The sequence below is a fragment of the Sciurus vulgaris genome, assembly GCF_902686455.1.
Source record: "Sciurus vulgaris genome assembly, chromosome: 16".
NCBI classification, from domain to species: domain Eukaryota; kingdom Metazoa; phylum Chordata; class Mammalia; order Rodentia; family Sciuridae; genus Sciurus; species Sciurus vulgaris.
The window spans coordinates 68,525,935-68,547,636 of record NC_136477.1 but is presented as its reverse complement, the minus strand read 5'-3'; the positions used below and the strand labels follow the sequence as shown (position 1 = coordinate 68,547,636).

The 21,702-nt window shown below is 36.5% G+C and overlaps 2 long non-coding RNA genes and 1 pseudogene across 3 annotated transcripts in view; all 3 read right to left on the bottom strand.

The window, feature by feature from the left end:
• LOC306646635 overlaps positions 1 to 5,548 on the bottom strand; it is a 44,418-nt gene extending 38,870 nt beyond the window's left edge. Inside the window, exons 1-2 of the long non-coding RNA XR_013759907.1 lie at positions 5,209 to 5,548; positions 4,860 to 4,966 (exon numbers count right to left, since the gene is read on the bottom strand). This is a non-coding gene — a long non-coding RNA (uncharacterized lncRNA). The remainder of the gene's footprint in view (positions 1 to 4,859; positions 4,967 to 5,208) is intronic.
• LOC306646600 (nonsense-mediated mRNA decay factor SMG5-like) lies at positions 75 to 4,538 on the bottom strand (annotated as a pseudogene). The gene has a single exon. The product of its transcript is annotated as a nonsense-mediated mRNA decay factor SMG5-like (transcript).
• Positions 5,549 to 7,372: 1,824 nt separating the features above from the next.
• LOC306646640 overlaps positions 7,373 to 21,702 on the bottom strand; it is a 35,763-nt gene continuing 21,433 nt past the window's right edge. Inside the window, exons 2-4 of the long non-coding RNA XR_013759913.1 lie at positions 16,207 to 16,365; positions 11,358 to 11,429; positions 7,373 to 7,593 (exon numbers count right to left, since the gene is read on the bottom strand). This is a non-coding gene — a long non-coding RNA (uncharacterized lncRNA). The remainder of the gene's footprint in view (positions 7,594 to 11,357; positions 11,430 to 16,206; positions 16,366 to 21,702) is intronic.

Here is a 21,702-nt window from a genome sequence, read left to right as displayed (position 1 = left end):
TAAAGAAATTCCACTATAGGAATTCATATTTTCTTCTTTCCAAAAAAGTTACTGTCTTTTTTGGGCTTGGGGGTCTTTATTAAGTGATGCTTTAGTCTCAGTCTCTGCCAGGAACTGGGGGTGGGGGTGACTGCTCCCCCCAGCTTTCCAGACATACTCTTAGAGGTGGTTGCTAGAAGCCAGCTCTCCTCTCAGCATTCTGGAAGCTAGGCCAGTGCTGGGTGGGCTGGGCTAGGGGGCAGAACTGAGACCCTCCTCCCCATCTACTTGCAGCCTGTGGGGAGGACCGAAGTGTCTGGGCCAAAACCTCCCACTTCTAGTCCTGCTCTCTGGGTGACATTCACTGGCCTGAGCTATTCATGATCTCTGCTCCTACGTGGTCACTTGGACACTCCAAAAGCCAGCTGATGCTCAGCGCACCAGGTCTTTAATCCTGAAGGAGGGAAGCCCATCAGGACAGTTCTGGCTGATGGCTTCCATAGGCCTATCCTTTCTATGGCCCACTGAAAGCCAGCCCCTTGTCTTTAGCCCTCCCTGGATAGTAAGGGGGTGGCCTTAGCCTGTACCCCACTCTGCCCCAGCACAGCAGCCAAGAGTACAAAGCATAGCAACTGTGGGCTGGTGGCACAGGAAACCATGCTTTCACAGGCCAAATTGCCTACAGCCCCACATGGGGCTGCCCCTGCCCTGGGAGCTAGACAGGCAGATAGAGAGCAGAAGTGGGGCAACTGAGTGTGTGGCTTCTGCAGCAGGAGAGGGGACACAAACCCCATCTCTGCAACACAGCGCAGGCTGCTCCAGGTCCTGCTTTCACAGAGTCCCACAGTGGGCTCCAGAATAGTTCTGCCCCACAAAGGGAAATGAAAGGAAGATGGGTGGTCCTTGAGGAGGGGAAGGTTCTGCAAAGAACCACCCAGATGCTTGTATTACTCAACTCTCCCCCCAGGGCCTAGAGGGTCCACACTCCCGGCCCCAACCACCTACACCTTGGGCAGAACGAAGGGCCCCTTCTGCTGTCCCTTCCCCTCAAGAGGTCCAGGAACAACTCCAATGAAATGCCGACACCTATGCCTGCTGCCTGCCTTCTGCCCAGGGGACAGCAGGAGGGTTAAGGCGGAAGGCTGGCAAGGAGCCCAGCCCAGGCCTCTCCTGCTCCAAGCACTTTCCTCACTTTCCTGACATCATCTTGGCAACAAGGGACCCCACCCTCCCAGCTGGCTCCTGGGACCTCTCTGCAGCTCCGAACAGCTGGGCTTCCTTCCTTTGTGTGTGCGTGAGTCTACGTGTGGTGGGGTGGCTGCAGGTGATAGTCCTGGCTGCCAGGGAGAGCAGGAGCGATCTGGTGTCAGCCCTGCACAGGGCCTTGGAATCAGCCTCAACTAATCTCCTTCCACTGCTTGTAGAAGTCCAGAAAATTCTTGATGTCCATGCTGGCATGGGCAGTGGCCTGCAGGGCTGCCTGCATCGGCCCTGAGAGTGTGCTGGGGTTATCCAGTGATAGTCCTGTGACAATGGTCACCATGCCACTTGGGTCCTCTTCCCCTGCCCCCTGGGCTACAGTCAGTTGTTCGCAGCTGTCCAGGATCCTGTAGAGAGTCTAGGCATCTGCATCCTGCCTCTTCAACTTATGCCACTCAAAACTCTTCCTACCTCCTTCTGGCAGCGAATGTACCTGTTTCCTTTTTTAAACTCTGCCTCCAGGTACCGCATCCCATCCCGGGCTCCGGGGTGTTCTTTCTTCAGCAAATCCAGGCCATCAATCACTGTCATTGGGATAATGACAATGAAGTGGCCACTGGTGTCCAGTTGGCGGATGATAGGGAGGTGGTGGCAGAGGGCTTGGGTGTCAGGTACAAGGTAGGGAGACATAGTTAACAGGGCTTTGGGCTGCTGCAGGCTGCCCTCCAACTGAGAGACCTCGAGCTGAAGCCGAAGCTGAGCCATGTCTCTCATTAACCTGTTCCGCCGTGCTTCCTCCTGTGCCATGTGGAACTGTGCCTGGGCCTGCTGCAGCAGGCTCTCCTGTTCAGAATGGGCAATGCAGACAAAGATGCCGACCTCTGGGTTGAACTGCAGGATGCTGCCTTGCAGGTGGGTGACAAAATGACCGAAACTGCAGATGCAGCAGATGCGCACCACTGACTCCTCCAAGGCGCTGAGTAGGGGTTGATCCATGTCAAAGTTAAAGCGTCAGTGAGCAGCCCGGAGTGGAGGCAGGTTACGACGTGCCATGTCCTCCAGGAGCAGCAGGTTTGAGGGGAGGTCAGGCAATTCACAACCTTCCAAAAGATCCTGTACCTCAGGACATAAGGCCAAGCCAGACTCCTGGAGCTCACCAGCAGGTGGCAATAGATTCAGCAACACAGACAGGCAGTTCCACAGACTTTGAGAGCTCTGAGCACACATGATGATGAGGTCAGGGTTGGTCCTCAGCCAGTCTTGGAAGACCTTCACAGCAGGAAGCAGGCCCTCAGCTGTCAGGACCTGCAGCTTCTCTTGGAGGCTGCGCTCACTGCGACAGAAGTGTCCACTGGACTCACTCCCCTCTGACTCAGAGCCCTCCTCAGATGCTGGTTCTGAGGGCTTCTCCACATCCCCATTAACACAGGGCCTGCAGCTGGCCAAGGCATGAGGGTCAGTGGTGGACTGGAGGAGCAGGTTGCTGAAAGTTGGGGGCCATTCGGAAGCAGCACTTGGTCTGGAACATCTGGGTGGACATAGCTTGTAGGTTGCTGGCAATGCTAGCCTCACTGGGGCCCAGAGGGCCATTGAGGGTATCAGGAGCCTCTGATCTGGCCCGAGGGGGCTCCAGAGCCGGAGATCATGTCCCCTCCTCATCCTCCATATCTTCTAGGTCTGATTGGGACTCCTGGCTGTTCATCTCTGAGTCTGTCTCGGCATCAAAAGCTGTGCCCCCACCTTCCAGACTCTTGTCTGAACCACTGTCTGAGCCCTCACTGGCCCGGGCTGAGTCATGGCTTGAGTCAGACTCAAATCCTTCACTCAGGTTGCTGTCATCACCACCTTTGGGCGGATGCTGGTGGTGGCGGAGACAGGAGAAGTGGGAGAACTTACGGCTCTTTCTGCCCTCACCAGCTTGGGATGCTGAGGAGGGAGGAGGCTCAGGATCTTGTTCCTCTTTCTCCAGTGGTTCTTGGACTCTGGTTCATCTGTGCCATTGCTCTGGAAGGCCAGAACTGGGTTTTCGCCCTCTTCCAGCTCAGCCTGCAGTCGTATGTTGACATGATTGACGAGGTGGGAGAAGAGGGCCAGGGTGAAGGCAATGGCTGCACTGTACTTCTTGGATCCTGCTCTCTTTAAGCTGTGCACACCTATAAGGCAGATGATGACCATCTGAAAGAGGAGCAAATCCAGGAGAAAAGCATATCCACTCTCATACTCCTCCTCCTCCTCCTCACTGGCCAGGCTGAGGTTGGGTGAGGAGGGCAGGTAGAAGAGACAGAGGTTAAAGTCCTCCAAGACTGACTGGCAAAGTGAGGTCAGCTCTGAGTCCACAGAGCTTCTTTTGGGCTGCAGAAGGCTTTGCAGGTACATGAAGTTCACCAACAACTTCTTGATATCTTTACATCTCTTTTTGCTGGGAGAGAGTTTCCGAGCCTCACACTTCTTCAGCTGGTGGTACATTTTGGCTGCCTTGTCATACAGTTGCTTGAGGTTTCCCATAGGCTCCCTCAGAGGACACTTCTGACTTGATGCAGCACAAGTAGCAATACATGGCTTTCACATTATAATACTTGCTGCCTGCAAGGATGCCCAGCTGGTTGAAGGGCATTCCAATTTGGGGAGCTACTGACAGGGCTTGATAGTAAAATCTCTCAGCTAGCAGCTCAGTGTCTACACCAGCTAATTAATTCTGATAGCGTGACAAATCCCCCAGGTACACCAGACATCGGTGGCATGTCATCTGTGCCCAATCCATCTCCTTCCCTGAGGCAGACTCTGGTTTCTTGCATCCTATAATGGGGTCGGTGACATGAGTCCAGTCAATGCAGCTCTGTAGTTCAAGCTGGTAGTGGGACTGGATATAGAGGAGGAGATGCTGGTAGAAGCCAATACCAGCCACCAGGTATGTCCTGTAGGCACATTTCAAGGTGCTCCAGCTGTGGATGTGCTTTTTGTTAGTCTTGATAAGCTGGATAACCTCATAGTACACCTTTCTCCACAGCAGTTCCTCAACCTTCCTTCCATAGTCCACTGGATGCAGGAATAAGCTTGACGCAGAGTTCACGCAGCTTGTTCCTCAGGCTAATGTTCTCTGGTTTGAACACTTCTTGATAAGCAGTTTTGTTGCAAAGGATGAGGTCAAGTCGATGCACAGCCTCCACCACAGCCGGGTAAAACCACTTAGTGTGGAGGACCTTTGCTTCCGGCTCGCTGCTTTCCCCTGTAGGGGGGCCTTGGCTCATGGTGCCCGGGTCTGGGTGGCTCCCGTTCACAGGGCCCCACCACCCACCACTGCCTCCACCACTGCCGTCTCCGGCCTAGTCACAGCCGCCACCGCCGCCGGCCCTGCTCGGCCGCCATCACTGGGAGGCAGCTGCCCGCGACAGCTCCTCCTCCTCCTGCCAAATCTCCAAGTTACTGCCTTTATATTATAAATTCTATTAACATGATATGCAAAATTATAAAGTCATTATTAACACTAAGATCTTATGATTTGAGTTACTGTACCTGAAACACTGCTAAAATACTTGGTTTTTGCAAATAAAAATGTATTTGCAATATTCTAGAGATATCTGTCTCTAAAAGGATACCAAAAAGAATGCTTGCTAAATGAAAGAAAAAGACTTGAGGACAAAATTAATTTTTCTCTGAGGAAATTTTCAGTCACATCATACCTTAGAAGTTTTAGAAACTGGTACTTTTTCTTGTTTTACACTTTTCATTTCATGAGCAGCATGGGAATCTTCTTTCAATCTCTTGTTGTCATAAATTCATACTTCCTCTGCAGTAGTACATTTCCATATATTAAAGAATGGTTTTACTGTATGTAAATTTATGATTACACAAATGGTATGCCTTTACGCCATGTACAAACAGAGAAACAACATGTATCCCATTTGTTTACAATAAAAAAAATAAAAAAATAAAAAAAAGAACATCTCAAAAGAAAAAAAAAAAAAGAATGGTTGTATTAAAAGTAAACAAATCCAAATGTAATTATTTTGTGAGGAGCAGACAATCTACCTGTAAGTTATTGAGATGAGCTTGAATTCTTTTAGCCTGAAGTTCCATCTTCCTGTTTTCTTCACTTACTTCATTTAACTAGGGAGAAAAAAGTTAAATATTTCAAATATAAAACTAAAACTTTTTTCATATTAAAAAAGTTTCTCAACCAGGTCTACTTAAGCAAACAATGTAGCAAAACAGAGGCAGCATTCATGATTAAGTAGGTCACAGCTAAAAATCACCATATTCTCCTAAACATTAGTAGTGTCCAGGAAAGTTTCCTTCATTCTATGAAAAATTTGCAAGATCCCTACCATCTTAAAGGCACTTATTGTAATGAGAAATGTTTTTCAAGTAAAATTTCTATTGAACAACTATATATATATATATATATATATATATATATATATATTTATGTACAAATCTTGAGTGTGCAGTACCATGAGTAACCAGATTATAACATGTATCTAATAAATGGGAAGAACTGAAATGTATACAACAATGAGTCTTTCATTCATGAATATAACATATCCTTCAAATTAGGTTTTATTTTTTTAATTTACTGTTTGTAGCTTTCAGGATAGATGTCCTACACATCTTTCTTTAGATTTATTCCTGGGTAGTCAATTTTTTTTTATGATACTACATATGGGACGTTTCAGTAAATAGCACTTAATATTTCATTGTTGCTGTTGGCATATAGAAATAAACTTGATTTTCATATGGTAATCTTACTTCTAGAGTCTGCTAAATTTGCTTATTCATTCAGAGTTTGTCTATATACTTCTTTGGATATCTATGTAATGTATGTAATTATATAATCATATCATCTGTGAATGACTAATTTTTTCTTTCCAATCCTTTCTTCCCTTTACTGGTTCAACAAGAACTTCATTAAAGTGTTCAACAAAGTGTTAACAGCAATCACCTTTATTTTATTCTCATTTCATAAAACAAGATTTCAATAATAATTTAACAAGATTTCAATAATAATTTACCATTAGGTATTATTTTGTTGTTGGATTTTTTGTAGGTACTGTGTGAGGACTTAAATTCCCTTCTATTACCATTTGTTGTTGCTGAATTTCATACCAATTTAAATTATCATATGATTTTTTCTCCTTTAATCAGATGTTAATTTTCAAGTGTTAAATCACCCATGTTTTCTTGAACTAAATACCATTTAGCTGTATTATTCTTTGTATGACTGAATTAAGTTTTGTTAATTTAAAAAACCCAGGGCATTGTGCTTGCCAGGCAAGCACTCTACCAACTGAGTTATATCCCCAGTCCTGTGTGTATATTCTTAAGAGACTGGTCCCATTTTCTTTCCTTCTTATAATGTCAAGATTTAGATTGAACACTGTGCTGGCTTTATAATTAAGGGAAATTGTCTCTCTTCTTATTGTAGGTTTAAGATAAGTGATATTTCTTCCTTAAAAGCCAAACTTTGGTTTTATAGCTTTTTAATTCTTTCCCCTTTAACCTACATCTAAAGTTTTCAGCAGTTTTAAATTAGTGTGCCTATGTATGATTTCTTTAAAATTTATCCTTGTCAGTAGTAACAGTTTCTTGAATCTTTCACCAGTTTTGGAAAATTCTGGGCTATCATATTCAGCTTTTGCCCTATTCTCTTGCACCTCTCTTCCTGGAATTCTCATATGTTAAACTTAACTATGTCCCATATATGTCTATTCAAATTTTCTATTCTTTCTTTACTTAATGTTTCAATTTGAAGTCTTTTTGTGAAAGGATTCCTGTTCCCTAATCCTACCTACTTCTGTGTCTCATCTATTAGTTGTGTAGTTACAGTTAAATAGTAAGATTTAAAGCCAGAAATTAGCGTCTAAAATTTAATTATTTCAGCTTATCAAGATTTTTTCTTTCACTTATTTTTAATCTAGTAATGTAGTAACTACAAAAAAAAATTAAATTTTAAGAAAATTTCAGAGTTGGGCACAGTGGTAGTCCCAGCTCAGTCAGAAGGCTGAGACAAGCAGATCATGAATTTTAGGCTAGTCTGAAACAGGAAGACTGTGTCATAAATAAAGAAAAAATTTCAAATTTTCAAGGATCTAACTTGCTGTCCAATATAGAAGAAAGGGATACAAGAGCAGTTTAAGACTATTTTATTTATATTTGTAAGTGTTTGAAAAATAAAATTAACATAAATCCAATCAAAATTTTCTCTAGCCAAAATGTTCTACTATTGACTTATTCATTATATAAAAATATAGTTTTTGGAAGGTCTTATTTCCTAAAATATATTAAAATAGATCTTACCTGATTTTTTTAAAATTATCATTCAATTCTTTCAATGCATCAAATGGATCTTAGTCTCTTGCTTTCATTATTCCTTTTCTTAAGAATTTCACTTATGTATTCAACTTCTGCATCATGTTGCTAAGAAGGAAAAATACAATCTAATAATCAGATAAGGAACTCATATCACTAAGGCTACTGAACATAAATTAACTAAAAGTAGAACACATTCAGTCACAAAAAATGTTAATCAGTGGATTTAAGCATAGATGAATATTGTGGCAAATAATTTATAAAATTTGTGAAATAAGCCAAACTAACAGTAAAATATCAAAAACATTTGTGAAAGACTGAAACTATTATCATATAAATTAAGTAGAAATAAGTCTATTTTTTTGATTCTGCTAAGAGAAATCCACCCAAAGTAATCAATGTATATTCTTTTTCATATCAAAGAATAATAAAACAACAAATGATTTGTGATTTTTTTCAGGAGACTAACAGGCAATTCTTAGCTTTATAGATTAACATGTAAATTTTAGCTAGTGTGTTACCATAAAGTAGCTAATATTTTGTCAGTTTTACATTTCAAACAATGTTAAATACATAATTTCTTTGAGCCCTAACTATTTCTCTCCCAAATCAGTTTCAGAAATGATAAAAATCAACTTTCCTCTAATTAAATTTAAATAGAATAAAATGTTTTAGGTTTAAGATACAAAATTCTTTCATTTATTCATAAAATATCAAAATAAGCAAGTATCTACAGGAAATCAAGAAAATAAATTTCCTTCTAAGTAATTATATAAATATGATTAAAATAAAGCAGTTACATTTATAATTAATAAAATAGTAGACAAATCTAAAGAGAGAAACAAGAATAAAATCAGCATGGAGACATCTGAGAATTTAAACATTTTTTCCTTAGCCCTATGAAAAAATCCAATGTGAAAAAATTACTTTCATGTAATTTTATTGCTATATTAAGTGATCCCTTAAATAACTGAGGATACACTAATATGTAGTTACTTTAAAACTAGTTTAATATTTCTATTATCTAATTTTTCCACATCCAAAAGGTACTAAATACATACAATAAGATATGCCAGGATAAACCCACTACACTCTGCTTTTCCTACTGAGGTCCACTAAAAACCCCAGACAAAACAGATAGCAGCTACTGATGGCTATGAAAAGTAAACAAGAGTCAGGAATTAGAGAAGGGATTAAAAATTTGGAGATACAATGACAAAGGGGTGAAGTTTCCTGTTTCATTTTTTTTCTACTTTTTCCTCTGAAAACTTCTGCCCCAGGGTGGAACCCTGGATGGAAGTGGAGCTTTCTACTTTCCTAAGAGCTCTGAGCTAAAAACAGTAAAAGAAACCAGGAAGATGGGAACTAGTGATCTGGATTGTGGGGAGAATATTGGAGAAGAAATCTCAAAGCATCCTCTCAGTTTGTTGTACATTAAGATGTACAAATTGGGTTCATCTCTGAGTTGTCCAGACACAAGACAAAACAAGCACAGCAGGCCAAAGGCTTGTAGAACTGAAGTAAGATTTTAAACTATTGCCAAGTCTCAAACTATCCTCTAAGTGGAATATGCACAAACAATTAAGAAGCAAAACTGCAAAGGCTCTGAAAAACAAACTGAAATGAGAACCACAGCCTATAGAAGATCAGAAAGAGCTAAGGCCTTAATGTCACTGGGCTGAATAAATGCTTTAAGTAAACAATATTCTCTAGAGGATTCTAAAAGGCACAGAATCTATACAACGTGGTTCAAATACAATCCAAATGTCACTGGACATGCAAAGACCAGAGAAATGTAGTGAAGTTTCAAGAAAAAATACAATCAACAGATGCCAATCCTGAGATGACCCAGATACTGGATTTTTAAGTATGTTCTCTGAGGTAAATGTAAATGTGAAAGTAAATGTAAATACAGAAATTGTTATGAGAAAAAAATTAAATAAAATAATTGGCAGTTTTAGAACTTCAAAATGTCAGAAATAATCACTAAATCAGCTTGATTTAGTCAGGTATTTCACTGCTGTGATCAAAAGACCTGACAAGAACAATTTCAGAGAAAAAATGTTTTTGGGGCTCATGGTTTCAGAGGTCTCAGTCCATAGTTGGCTGACTTCTTTGCTGGGTCTGAGGTGTAAAGGAGTGGCAGAGGAAAAGCATCTCAGCACATGATACCAGGAAGCAAAGAAAGAATAAACCCAACTATGTTCCTTTACCAGTCACACCATACCTGTCTATAGTTACCACCCAGTTAAAACTATCAATGGATTAATATGCTGATTAAATTAATGCTTTTGTAACACAATGATTTTACCTCTAAACTTTCTTACACTGTGTCAGACATGAGTTTTTAGGAGACACTTCATATTTAAACCATAACAAGGTTCAATAGCAACATGGAGATGAAAAAGGATAAGAGTGAACTAAAAGGCATATTAATAGAAATTATCCAGTCCAAAGAACAAAAAAGAAAAAAAAAATAATGAGGAAAAGTGAACATAGCCTCAGAAATCTTCTGGCTAACAGTAAAAGAACTAATATATGAGTCTGGAGACACAGAGAAGAGAAGGGAATTGAAGCATAAAAAATATTTGAAGAAATAGTTGCTGCAAATTTCCCAGATGTGACAAAGACAAAAATTTGCAAATTCAAGGAAAATAATAAATCACAAATTGGATAAAGTCAAAGAAAAGCATGCCAAGTTGACATCATAAATGAGCTGCTGCTAAAAATCACAAGTTAAAGAAAAAGCTTGAAATGAACTTATTTACAGAATATTCTGGAAAAGGCAGAACTAAGGACAGGAAATAGACACATGGTTGTTAAAGGCTAAGGATGGGAAAAGAAATATTTGTAAAAGAATACAATAAAATTTTCTGAATGCTGGAATTACATTTTATCTTGAGGATGGTGGCAATTACAAAATTAAAAGCATTTTTCAAAACTAATATAAATTTACAATATTGAATTTTACTCTGTGTAAATTATGTGTATAAGAGATAAGCTATATGACACCAAGAGACATTATGGTACATATAAATGTTAAGCAAAGATAAATTATACTAACTATAGTTAGTCCCATAAATAATAAAAATTGTAATGGTTAACTGCGCTAGATTCAAAGAAGTCTAAGATAATGCATAGAGTTTGTGTAGGTTCTTGATTAGAAAACAACAAAACAAAACAAAAAAAGTAATAAAAGTCATGTTGGAGACCGAATGGGAAAGTGAATATGGACTATATATTAAATTTTATTTTTCAATTAGCATTAATTTTATGATATATAATGCTATACAGAATGTCCTTATTCTTAAGAGACACATGCCTAAGTATTTAGGGATATTATATATTGATTTTTGCAAGCTAGTTTCAAATAGTTCAGAAAATAAGGTGTGTGTGGATCTGTGTGGGTGTGTGGGAGAGAAAAGAAGGGAGAAGGTTAAATGAGAAAATGTGACAAAATGTTAATTATTACACAAACCAAGAAAAAAAGAAGTTATATTACTCTAAAAATTATGATTTTATAAGTACCTCCTTTAGAATTTGAAATCTTGTGAGAACCTCTTCTTCACACTTTTAATTTTATTTAAGGGATTTTCATGTGAAAAGCAGTTGTTCTCTTTCAACTAAAAAACATTCTTGCTTTTGAAGTTCTTCAGCAAAATTCTGTTGTGCTGCAGTTTAACACTGTATCAAAATACCAGATATGAATGACTTTTAAAAAGAACATTCACAAAATCTGCAAATTACATTTTTATCCACTGACACTGTGGTTTAACCAAGTGGTTTTTGAAAATGCAGTGATACATAAAACAGGGATTACAGTAGTTGCTATACATGGTCCATTATTTTACCTATATCCTCCACTCCCTTACTTTGTTGTTCTTCTATCACCAAGGGCTGAAAGACTCCAGGCCTGGGTTAACACACTTACCATCTTCCCTGTCCTGAGGATAACACAGATTAAAAACCATCAGAGAAAATTCACACACCATGTAAAGTGATTTTTTTTTGTTCATGGTTTCAATCCTCTATTAAGTTATCAATGCTATTCAGAAAACTTGCTACATTTTCATGGTCATCTCTTTATTCTGTTCTCCACGTCTATTTCAAACCTTTTTACTCTTTCCTAATTTTAAACATAACACCTTGAACATTGTGGATGGCCTGGTAAATTCATAGGGAAGACTACAGAAGGCAACATCAGTTTCATGCCCTTCTCTTTTGTACACAGATAGGTTCAGGATCTCATTGCCTTAAGCCCCTTTGTGAAGACTGCTCTGATTATATCTAAACATTTTTAATCTCTATTTTCACATCTAAAATAAAATATTTTCTCCTTCCCATATTACCTCCCCAACCAAACCTCTTAAAACATTTTCTACATTTGCTGAAACTTCTTTACCTCCAAGTCATTCCTCAATTCATTTTTACTCTGGCTTCAGAACACACTGCCCTACTAAAATGACTTACCTGTTATTAAATTTAAAGATAACTTCTCAGTTATTTTTCTGAATCTCTCAGAAGCATGTTATATGACTATCTCTTTCCTTCAACTTAAAATACTTCCAATGGCTTACATGATATCATGTTCTCCTGGTTTTCTACCACCTTCTCTAGTCATTGATTCTCAGTCCCCTTTGCAGGCTCCATGTCTCCACCATCCTGTAACTACTATGGTTGCTCAGGATTTGGGTTTAAGTTATTTTTCTTCTCGTTCTTTACATCCTCTGCTTGATTATATCCATTCAATGGCTAAAATTGCCTTATGTTCCCAACCTGCAACTGTTCAGTTGATTGTCTCAAGTGCCAAACTCAAGTCTAAACAGCCTATTTAACATCTCTACCTGTATACTTTCAGGTAGCACAAAATAAACATGTCCAAATCTGAATTCAGCTAGACATCACAGAAACATACAAAGAAAAGCCACAAAAGACCCAGAAAAATAAAGGATGTGTTTCTCAAAAACAGAAAAATAACTGATGAAAAATATGTGGGGAAAATTGAAGCCTTGTATACTGCCTAGTGGAAATGTAAAACAGTCTGCCAGTTCCTCAAAGAAGTTAAACACAGTTATCCTATGACTCAGCCATTCCACTGTAGATATATACCCAAAAGAAATGGAGTACGTGTCCACACAAAACTTAAATACAAACATTCATAGCAGCATTACTCATGATAGCCAAATAGTGGAAAAAACTCAAATGTCCAGAAATTAATGAGTAAAATAAGAAATATCTATAAAATGGAATATTACTTAGCAATAAAAACATGTGCTAGCCAGGAACCAGGGAGCATACATGTAATTATAGCCACTAAGAAAGCTGAGGAAGAAGGATTGTAAATTTAAAGTAAACCTGGTAACTTTGCAAGAACTTGCCTTGAATTAAAAATAAACAAGTTGGGAATGTACTCAGTGATGTAACTCCTCTGGATTCAATCCCCCAGTACTAAAAAGAAAAGAATAAAAAGCATGTGCTGATATATGGTATAACATGAATTAACCTTAAAATTAGCAGGCTAAGAAGTCAGTTATTTTAAAATATCACATATTATATGATTCCCCTATTATGAACAGTTCAGAATAGACAAACATACAAAAACAGAAAGTAGATTAGTGTTTGCCTAGGGCTGAAGGGAATTTGGAGAACATGAAGAATAACCTCTAATGGGTTGGGGTTTCTTTTGGGGATAATGAAATATTCTAAAATTGGTTACAGTGACAATAGTACAACTCTGTGAATATAATAAAAAATAATTTAACTATACACTAAAAATTAATTTTTAAATTATGAGTTAAAAAGGAATAAACTAATCTCTTCTTCCTCCTGTTTTCTATATATGCAAAAAGCAGCATGATTTATCCAACTGTCCAAAAATTAAACTTGCATTTTGCCCTTGATAAAACTTCTAGCCTATCTTCTACATCCAAACAATCTCTATGTCTTATTTAACCCACCTTTTAAATATCTCCAAAATCCAACCACTTCTCTCTTTATCCTTGAGGTGCCCAGCCTAATACAAGATACTTCAGACTATTAACACTATTTCACACCAACTTCTCTAACCTCTCACACTGATGACAATGTTAAACACTAACACATTCATTTAGATGCTGACTGTCCCCTAAAGGCCCAAGTATTAAAAGCATGGTCCACAGAATGACACTAAGTGGGAGGTTGTGGAATCTTTATAAGCTGGGTCCTAAAGAAAGATCTTTAGGTCACTGGGTATGTGCCACTGAAGGGGAGAGTGGGACCCTGATGCCTCTGCCCTTTGATTCCTGGCCATGAGGTGAACAGTGTTTTTTGCCCCATGTTTCTGCCATATGTACTGTCTTGCTACTGACCCAAAGCAATGAAGCCAATCAATCATGAACTGAAATCTCTAAAACTATGAGCCAAAATAAACTTTTTCCCTTTATACATTGATTATCTTTGGTATTTTGTAACAGTGATAAAACAGTAACACATAGATGACTCCCAAATTAGATAATCACCCACTCTCTACTTTCTAATAGCCAGGTTAATATGTTTTACAACTGAACCTGACTCATTTTAAACAGAAATATTGCTCTTCTTCCTGAAATCCATTCTTTCTCCACAAGCACAAAACCAGAATTGTGAGAATAAACTTACTTACTTTAGTCTTCCTATACTTTGTTGAATTCATCATGCCAAGTCCAGAATATTTTACCTCTACAATAACCTTTATTCTATTTCTCTACTACCAACCCAGTCTAAGTCACCCTTATTTTTTACCTGGGATCCTGCAGTAGAATGCTCTCTGGTATATCAATTTATACCCCTGTCCCTCTCTAAGACATTTAAGTAAACACACATTAGATTTTGCAACTTTCATGCTTTAAAAATCTTCAGAGCTACCTACTACATTTTCTTTTAATAACTATGTTAACTTACCATGCCTCAGGGACTTCTCATACTGGAATGTCTCAGTGTAGAATATAAATATTTCACTGGGCTAACCTCTAGTCATTTTTCTGGATTTAACTTTAATGTTAATTTCTCAGAATAATATTACCTCAATCTCCTCCAATCTCAATCAAATTCTCTCCCATCAGGTAATTACAGTATACATCTATTATTCCTTCATTTAAGTTTATAAAATTATAATTATATGGGTACTTATGACTGCTTCTAATAAGCTACATGTAGCAACAGGCATATATATTTTACTCAACACAAATGCATATTAATAGATACTCAAATATTTACTGAATACATTAAATCAATAGTGTAACAAAAATGTATATGCTTGGAGGCCACCAATTCTACTTCAAAGCATCTCTGAGTCTGTTGAATAGACATCAAGCTGAAAAAAATGTATAGCCAAGAAATTATCACTGAAATTAAATGGTGACAGACATGATCAAGAACTACTGCAGGGATGTGGCCCCTTAAATATTGGGATAAATGTGGGGAGATGACAATTAGTGGGCAACAGAACAAGACTGAAATGGTGACAACATGAGGAAAAATACTGTCAAGTTAGGAGCCTTGAATGAGTATGAATAATGGCTGTTCAGAGAAATCCATGTACCCTCTCTAAAGGTGCCTGTTTGGTGCCTAATCTACCATGGCATAAAAATTGGATCATGTATATGTTCCTATTAAACTTTTGTCAGAATCTCCTTTTTAATAGTAAAAGCAAAAAAGTATATGCTTAACAACTCTTAACACTACAAAGCAAATTTTAAAGTCAGTCTAAAGATTAAAGAAATCAGATTAATCCCTTGTACTTTACTTTTTAAAAAATATTTTTCTTTATTGTTTATGACAGATGATCTATCCTTGCAACCTTGCTTCTTTTTTATTCTATAGAGTATTATCAAAAGTCCTTCTACTGTCACTTCTTTGATTAAAAAACCTATAAAACAGCTAGCCTCAGTTTTCACTATTTTATTTCCCAGACAGGAAGCTAAATTCACAATATGACAATCACTCATTTCCAAACAACTCTCATCTCTTAATTCCTTGTACCTGGATTGACCTTTCCATTGTTCTCCTTTCTAAATTCTACCTCTGGGTCAAGGGCCAGATTTTGTCTTTCTCTAAATTTTTTCCTAGTGATTCAGATTAAGAAAAACTTTTTTTCTGAAATGCTACATTATTACAACATGAATTAATTTAACAAAATGAACTACTGGTTTTTAAAATATTTGGGGTATTTCAAGTGTATATAATGTTTCCAATGAAAAGAATAGGAAACACAAACTATTACATGTGTTTCTTTCTGTACTCCTAGTGGAAATGTGATAAATATATGAATTACACCCTGTAGAAACAAACACCAAAGAAAAGATAAACTGCAAGAAGGTTCAAAAATACATTTTAGTTAGAGTTGACAAGGAAATTTCTTACTATGTAATACTTAAAACAATGAATCTCGAACAACTAGTTCAAAAAGCACACTTTACCTGCAGATTTGTTTGTGAAGAATGGGATGGATTGAGGATAAACGTAGAATATAGGATAATCTGAAGCCTAAGACACATGCCCACAGAAAAAATCACTACTACCAATATTTTTCTTTCATTCTCTATATTTTCTCACTCAACAGTTCCTACAAATTGAGTTTGTTCCCTTCTGACATTCCCTTAACCCATTTATCTATACTAATTAAAATCGTATTCAAATTTTGCAAATACTTAGTGCCTAGAATATAAATATTTATGAATTCTCAAATCAGTATTTAGATCTTACCTGCAGTTTCAGATGTATTTGAAATAACTCATCATATACCTGATTTATCTGATGTGGAGTAAAGTCTGCTTGTTTGACATTTTGGATTTTGGACAGCTGGCACTTTTCAAAGAAGTGTCACTGACATTGCAACATTTAGTCCGAGGTCTTGATGAGGCCCTGTTGGCAGGTCAAACGCAAAGTAAATACAATTTTAATTATAAACTTTATTATAGCTCCAAAAAGTCTCAGAATAACTTTCAAGAAAAATTATTTTAAGTATAAAATTACTGTATTGTGAAAATTTTCAGAAAAGAAAGAATGTTATAGCAAATACAGTAAAATGTTAACATGTAGAAAATTTGGGTTAAAAGTATACAGGAATTCTTCATGCAACTTTCTCTAAGTATGAAATTATTTCAGATTTAAGTATTTTAAAATTCATGAGAACACTATGTATTAATTGCCTAGAATATGAAGTGAAATATTACTTCAGAAGCTTAACACATTCCCTTGTCTGTAACCAAACTAACAAGAAGTCCAAATACAATGTTAATCTAAAAAGTCCTTATTTATGAGGCAATAAAAACCTCTACAGTAAAAATTATAAAATGCTTAAAGAAACTAAAGACACTAAAAGATAAAGATGAAAAGACATCCCATGTTCAAATACTAGGAGAATTAACATTGTTAAAATGGCCAAACTATCAAAAGGCAATCTACAAATTCAATGCAATTCCCATCAAAATACCAATAACATTCTTCACAGAAATAGGGGGAAAATCCTAAAATTCAGAAGAAAGCATAAGGACCCAAAGTTACCAAAGCAATCCTGAGGAAAAATTATGAGCAAGGCTAGAGGCAGCATGATTCCTGATTTCAAGTATGCTACAATGCATTTTGATCGTAACAAAAATATCATGGTATTAACTTAAAAAATACAAAAAACAATGGAATTAGAGGACTCAGAAATAAACTCATGCCTCTGTAGTTATCTGATTCTCAACAAAGTAACCAAAAACACATTGGAAAGAAGATAGTCTATTCAACAAATGGTACTGGGAAAATTGGATATTCAAATGTAGACAATTGAAACTAGACCTCTATATCTCACCCTGTACATGAATGAACTCAAAATAAATCCTAATAGTTCAGGAAATGGTAGTAAGAATTGACAGATGGGATTACACCAAATTTTAAAGCTTTCACACAGCAAAAGAAAGAAGAGAGTTAAGCGATTCTACAGAATGGCAGAAAGTATTTGCCAACTATTCATCTGACAGAATATTAACATTCAGAATTATAAACACAAAAAAGTTATCAACAAAAGAGCAAGTAATCCAACCAAAAAATGGGCAAAGAGCCTTCACAGACACTTCTCAAAAGCAAGTACAAATGGCCAATAAATATTTGAAAAAGTTCTCAACATCTTTGGCCATCAGGGAAATGCAAATAAAAAATACACTGAGATTCCACCCCACCTAGTCAAAACAGAGTCAAAAAACCAAAAATAACTAATGCTGACAAGAATGTGAAAAAGGAACACTTACACATTGTTGGTGTGAATGTAAATTAGTACAACCATTATGGAAAACAACAGGTAAGTTCCTCAAAAAATTAAAAACAGAATTACCATATGATGCAACTGTATACCATTCCTGGCTATATTTCTGGAGGAAATGAAGTCAGCATGCAAAAAAGATATTTGCATACCTATTTTTATTGTGGCATTACTATCAATAACCAACTTAAGGAATCACCCTAGGTGCTGTCAATAGATGGATAGGTAAAGAAAATAAGGCATATACACATATGGGATATTATTCAGTCATAAAAAAGAAACAAACATGTCATTTGTAGGAAAGCAGATGGTACTGGTGTTTGTCATGTTAAGTGAAATAAGCCAAATTCAGAAAGACAAGTGTCACATGTTTTCCCTCATACATGGGAACTGTTAGGAAAAAAGATAAAATGAAGTAGAGAAGGTATTTTAGGGAAGGAGAAGAAAAACAGTGAAAGAAAGAGGAGGGTAAGAGAAAGTAGTTGGGAGGATGTACACAATTAAAACATGATATATGCATGTATGGAAAAGTCAGTGAAACCCATTAATTTAAAAAATTAAAGAGTTAATATTTGTAACAAAAGTTGTCCAAAGTAAAAGAAATATTAAAGCAATTTTAACACATACCCACACACAGAGTTCTTGTTTGTTTTTCCCAATTTCAACTGTATGTCTATAATAATTTCTATAACCTCCTTATTTAAATAGTGATAAGTTCTCTGAAATCTACCCATGATGATTTCAGAATGATGGGCTCAAAAACTTTCACTACTTTATCCTATTTAATAAATACATGAAAACTTTCTCCCACAGAGGTGATACACAAGTTCAAGAGTTTTCTGGGGCATATGACTGTAGCATACATGTACTAGGCTATATGCACAGGTTCAACTTTACTGTTGATGCTATTTTCTTCCAAAGTGGTTACATTAATTTACTCCCAAAGGCAGTGCATAAGTAAATTGCTTTTAGTTCACGTCCCTGCCAACACTATACCATCAGAATTCATTTTCTTCTAATAATTAGAGTATAAAATGATCTCTAGCAGTGGTTTTAACTTGCATTAGCTTAAAGAATCCCGGCATCTTACACAGACCCTGAATTAATTTTTAAGAAAGAAAAGTTTCACGTCAATCAGTTCAGTAAATAAACTAAAAGTAACACCACTTCAGTGTTTTGCTTGCCTCTTCAAGTTTCCACCTCACCAATTTCTGGTCTTAGCACTCCTTACATTTTTGGTCAATTTTCACATACATTTAGCTTTTAAAATAGTTTAATCTATGTTTTTAGTGGGAAGACTAAGTCCAAACTGAAGGAATGTTCACTGTCTTCAAACACTGAGATCCATATGACAAAGGTGATGAAGGATAGGGGAGAAAGGGGAAAATGAGTATTTATTGTGTGCAGACAACCTATTTGCAGGAAAAAAGAGAATCAACAACAGTGCCGGAATCCTTATAGCCAAAAGGCAAAAGGCTTCATCACTGGTTGCCTGTTTGCATGAAATACTGACAAGCATATGAAAGGAAGACAGGTGCACAGAGAGTTGCTACTAGTTCAGTGTCGAGGAAGCCATACTATAAGTAATCTGTACTATTCTCTCAAAATATTAGGGTTAGGAAAACACTACCACAATCATTTCCTCACTTTCTAACAAACACTGACATGAAAAAGAATTGAAGGCATCACAGAAGTATTGTTACTAATTTATCTTGAGAAGTTTTGAAAGCACAGGCATACAACTGGAAAATAATGAAGTTCACTTTTCTCCTCTCTAGTTAATAACAAGCACAGTAACCATCTCATGGTTTACAGAAGTTCAGAACATAGAAATACCCAGAAAACAGAAATACTCCTAAGGACCAGTGTTGTTATTAAGAGGCAAGTTTTATGTGTGCTAAAATAATTACTATTTAAAATTATTTTGTAGCTGTAGATGGATAAAATACCTTTATTTTATTTTATTTTTATGTGGTGCTAAGGAACAATCCCAGTGCCTCACACATGCTAGGCAAGCATTCTGCCATTGAACCCCAGCCCCAGCCTCCAAATTACTTTTTAAATGAAAAAATACATACAAACACACACACACACACACACACACACACACACACACACACATATATAAATATATGTATATGTATATATATATATATATTACATTTTTCCATTTTTTTTAAAAGACTGGTTATTTTGGAGGTGCTAGCTCTATGATCATTCTCAATTACTTCTTCTGTTTCCCGATTCTTCAAATCATGAAAAAAGTCCAGTTCATCATCTAGGCTTTAAAAAAAAGTTTATCGCAGAAACCTGGAAGTTTACTATAGTATTTGAAAAGAATAAAATTTCTATTTAAATATTAACAGCATAACAAATGAGAAAAAATATGAAAAGCAAACATTTTTTAAATGCAAAAAATAAGCATGTAAAATAAAAAAAGTAAAATGAACCATTATTGATTTTGATGACCCACTAAGCATCCTTCAACCTTTTCTAGTCATTACATAGGCCTGATTAGAAATGACATGTATCTGTAGAATGTTCTAGAACTGCCAAATTCTTTCTGCTAACCCCCAATAATTCAGTGAGAGAGATACAGCACATACTATTATCTATGTTAGATAAAGAAATAATTTACTCTGATGAAACTGAACTCTAGAGAAGTGAAGTAACTGACAGTGACATGACTAGTAAAGACTGAAATGAAACTAGAATCCCAGGTAAAAGATCATCTTAGACTAGAAATTTTTAGAGCAGCACTGTTCAAAAGAAATACAATGCAAGACACATAGGTCATTTAAACATTTCTAGCAGAACACTAAAAACAAAGAAATAGGTAAACTTTAACAATATATTCTGTTTAATTTGGTATAACTACAATGTTACCACTTCAACATAAATCAATATAAAAATTATTAAGAAGATATTTTACTTTCTTTTATCAATGCTAAGTCTTTCAAATCAAATGTGTATTTTATTTTATTTATTTTTTGCTTTTTTTAAATTGTAAATAAATGGGATACATGTTGTTTCTCTATTTGTACATGGAGTCAAGACATACCATTTGTGTAATCATAAATTTACATAGGGTAATGTTGTTTTATTCATTCTGTTATTTTTCCCTCCCCCCACCCTCTCACCCCTCTTTTCCCTCTATACAGTCCTTCCAATGTGTATTTTAGACTTACAGTATCTCAATTCAGACCAGCCACATTTCAAGTTCTCAATAGCTACATGTGGTCTGGAGCCACTGTGCTGGACAGGGTACTTCTAGACAGATTGCACACAGGAACTGTGAAAAAGGTCCAATGGTGTTAAAACCTTCATAATCCAAAACCTTCAAATTAGAACTTGGAATTATACTCATGTCACTTATATAAACATAAAATGACTAAAATATCAGTTAAACACAAGACCATAATTTCTACGAAGCTATAATTATTATTTTCTACTTTTCTTATTCTACATTCAATCTACCTCTTGTCCTGGTCTTGAATTGATTATTTTGTGAATGACAAATAAAAATGTACTATCAATAATGAAAACAGTTAATATTTGAGTATTTTACTATGTATCCAGCAATGTTCACAGTGCTTTACATGAATCAACTCATTTAAGGAGAAAATGAGGCAATTTATTTAAAATAATCAACCTCCCAAATAGGGTTGTGTTAATAATATAGAGATATTTAAGCACAATTGTTTATTTCAACATTTTATTTTGTATATGCACATATCTTTATAGTTTTACATTATTTCAAAATGTTTTTTCTTCTTGATACTCACAGTATTTCTTCTACCTACAAACTGTTATCATTAAATATTCAATTGAACATTCATTTCACCATTATCTCCTTTATAAAACTATAACCCTGTTTAGCACAGTATTGCATGATACATTTTTTGTTACTACATCCCCTTCAATGGTTCTCCCAACTACTTCATGTACAGTGCTTA